Genomic DNA, 3,891 nt, shown 5'->3' on the forward strand with positions numbered 1-3,891 from the left:
TTAACCAGGTTCAAAATCAAAATTGGTTTCTTTCCATTATTATGATGTCATCATCGGTCTAGAAATACCAATTCAGTTTAATTCAACACATTTTATACTGATGGCAATTAAAGTCATGTTCGGTTTTCCCTCCCTCTCTTATTTCATTTCCATGGCTTTCCAGTTCTGTTTCATGAATATCCCATTACCTTCCACCATCTCCATCATCCTAGTCCAGACCTTTGTCGCCTTTAGTTCGAGGGTAGCGGGCTCTCCCCACCTGGTCTCCCAGCTCCACCTGTCCCTCTTCATTGCAGCCCTCACCTGTCCCACCTGCCCAGAGCTCTGCAGCCTTCCTGAGTCGCTCGTGGCTTCTCATCGCCCACAGAGAAGCATCCAGTCTTCCTGCACAACCTGTGACCCTTGGTGCTTGAGTCCTAGTGGTTCTCTGCTGTAGAACTTTCTACTGTGGAACTTTCTCCCATACCACTATGGTTCCTGGCCAGACAGGAGCACTTGACCTTCCCTAACACACCTGGTACAGAAGATCCCTGACTTCACATTGATTCAGTTTATGGTTTTTTGACTTTTTATAGTAGTGCAGAAGTGATATGCATTTAGTTTGGATCTTTTCCCAGCCTGGTGATCTACAGTAGGGTCCTCTTTTGTAATGCTGGGCAGGGGCAGCGAGCACAGCCCCCAGGCAAACCACGTGATCAGGAGGGTCAGCAACCAACACACTTGAACCGTCCTGTTCTGGCTTTCAGTGCAGTGTTCAGTAAGTTACATGAGATGCCAGACACTTTACTGTGAAATAGGCTTTGTGTTAGAGGATTTTGCCCAACTGTGCAATACTGTAAGTGTTCTCAACACATTTAAGGTTAGCGGGGCTAAGCTCTGATGTTCAGTCGCTTAGGTGTTTTCCATGCATTTTCAACTAAAGAGATTTCCAGCTGAACAATGGGTTTATTAGGAGCCAAGGCCGTCATAAGCCAAGGAACATCTGTCTGTACTGTGCGCCTCTGTGTTTTCCTTCATTGCTTCCTGTCTCATATCCCTTTGTCTTTCTGTTGATCTGTCACTCCACATGAAGCTCCAGTCAAATACAACTTCTTTTTTTTTAGGTTATTTATTTATTTACTTATTAGAGAAAGAATAAGCATAGGGGGAGGCAAAGAGTGAAGCAGGCTCCCCACTGAGCAGGGAGTCCGATGTGGGACTCGATCCCAGGACCCTGAGATCATGACATAAGCCAAAGGCAGAGGCTTAACCCACTAAGCCACCCAAGCGCCCCCAGGCTATGATTATTTCAAGAAAAAATCCTATTTGTGAATTCTTCATCTAGTGAAGATGAATTAAAATCAGAAAGTCAACTCTGCCACCTTTAAAAACCCAGGAACAGAAAAAAATTCCATGAGCAGGTATAACCCTATCCACAATAAATCACTTTCAATCCAGCCCTGAAAACTAATACAGAGTAGGAAGAAAGCATTACAGAAAAATTTTGTTTTCATTAATCAAGCTGGAAAATAATGCGCCTTACATGAATGCCCTTTAGAAAGACAGTTCTTATAGTTTTATGTTGATGGAAACTAACATTTCATTCGAAATGCATGTTAAAACCATGACTGTAGACTAAATACCACTTTCAGTCATCAGAAGATGAAAAATGGTCAAGAGTCACCCAAACTGAATCCTGGTTCCTCCTGGAAAATGTGTTCCTAAATATTTTCCCCTGAACTACTGTGCTCTTTCTGTATCTTACACAGCAGACACTGTGATGCTCAAACACATCCAGAAGGCCTTTGAGGGCTGACAGACTGCTGGAACAATAAGGAATTCACCTGGGTTTCTGCCTTTATGCCAGGCCCAGAAAGTTCTGGGTAACCCAGGTGACGTGTCATGAGAATACAAGTGTACCTCACACCATACGTATCATCTCCTCAGGGTAGACACCAAAATCCATGTTCGTATATGAAAATCCGAGATGCGTACAGAAATCAAGAGTGATTCTGTCATCTTGAAAGAAAAACACACTGTTGCACTGCCACATGCCTTGTTTCTCCTCGAGTGACTGCAGGAAGTAGCGATTGCAGTCAGAAATCTCAGAAAGAAAAGTTAGAGTAAGGGCAACACCTGAAGTTTACTCCTGAAAATACTTGGAGAACGACTGTGACCAATAAACCAGGGCTTAGTTCATGAGACTATGTCAATGAGCTTATACCATCCCATGTCCTGGTCAAATCCTCATGTCTGGGAGATGGAGGGACGTCTTCATCTTCCAGAGATACTATTAGGGAAAAAGGTAGAGACAATACTTACAGGAGTCCCTACTTCAGCAGGAGAGCCAAAAACATCTTGCCCCTCCATAATCCCAAATGAAAATAAACATCTCGAGGTGCCTGGGTGGCTCAGTGGGTTAAGCTTCTGCCTCTGGCTCAGGTCATCTCAGGCTTTTGGGATCGAGCCCCACGTTGGGCTCTTTGCTCAGCGGGGAACCCACTTCCCTCCTTCTCTCTCTGCCTTCCTCTCTGCCTACTTGTGATCTCTGTCTGTCAAATAAATAAAATAAATAAAATCTTTAAAAAAGAAAAAAAGAAAAGAAACATCTCATTTTACTAGTGTGCAGCAGTGACTATGCAGGAGAAATTATTATTATTATTATATTATTAGATGATATATTATTATTACTATTATTATTATTCTTGTACTATATTGTTAACCTTTTGAATTCGGACACCTAAAATTTTTAATAAAATATGAAGGCCTTTCTTTTTTTAAGATTTTATTTATTTGAAAGACAAAGATCACAAGTAGGCAGAGAGGCAGGCAGAGAGAGGGGGAAGCAGGCTCCCCACTGAACAGAGAACCCAATGCGGGGCTTGATCCCAGGACCCTGGGATCATGACCTGGGCTGAAGGCAAGAGGCTTTAGCCCACTGAGCCACCCAGGTGCCCCATGAAGGCTCTTTTTAAAGAACAAAAACTTCAGACTATATCTTTCTCCTAGAAGTTCCCACTACAACTGGCTTCTGTCTTGGCCAACATTTAGCCATTCAGATAAAGTCCGTTTTTAGTGCTCCGTGTGTATGCATGTGTAAAACAAGAGGACAGTCATAAATCTTTAATATTGTGTATAATAACCATGAAATAAGGATTCTTGATACACAAGGTCTCGTTCTGGGGAAAACAGCTGGAGAACAGTATGCAGTTTTCAAATGACGGAGGGTAAATACACATTCAGTTATGAGAAAGGGAAGGAGAACAAGATCAAATATTAATAAAAGGGAAAAAAGCTTTTTCTGCCACCTTTCCATGCCGCAGTAACAGTGTGAACAAATGTCCCACAGATGCCCCCAAGAACATTAACACTGCTGAAAGGGGAGGCGAAGGCCAGGTCCTTAGGAGGGCCTGCACCAAAGTCATCATCCCGTTTCCTCACTGTGATGACAAAGCACGAGTACATTGGCAAATTTGAAATTATTGATGACCACAGAGCTGGGAAAATTGCTGTGAACCTCACGGGCAAGTTAAACAAGTGTGGCATGACCAGCCCTAGACTTGTATAACTGAAAGATCTAGAAAAGTGGCAGAATATTTCCATCCCCTCAGTTTGGTTTCACTGCATGGAAAAATTCTTCTGGCATCATACACCATGAAGAACGAAGAATCCAGGCAGGAGGGAAAATCCTGGGATTCCTTTTTCCTAGAAATATTATATACATGACACGTGAAATGCCTCAATGGGAAAAAAAAAAAGGAAAATAAATTACAGTCAACTAATGTTTGACAAGGGTGCCAAACAATTCAATGGGGGTAAGAACAGTATTTTACTCCCAAGCAGCCACATGCAAATAATGAAACAGGAGTCCTGCCTCACACCATACAGAGAAAATAACCCAAAATGCATCAA

The 3,891-nt window shown here is 42.5% G+C and overlaps 1 pseudogene; it reads left to right on the forward strand.

The window, feature by feature from the left end:
* Nucleotides 1-1,966: 1,966 nt before the first annotated feature.
* LOC132008983 (small ribosomal subunit protein uS8-like) lies at nucleotides 1,967-3,885 on the forward strand (annotated as a pseudogene).
* Nucleotides 3,886-3,891: the final 6 nt, after the last annotated feature.

Source organism: Mustela nigripes, unplaced genomic scaffold (genome assembly GCF_022355385.1).
Source record: "Mustela nigripes isolate SB6536 unplaced genomic scaffold, MUSNIG.SB6536 HiC_scaffold_2751, whole genome shotgun sequence".
Lineage (NCBI taxonomy): Eukaryota > Metazoa > Chordata > Mammalia > Carnivora > Mustelidae > Mustela > Mustela nigripes.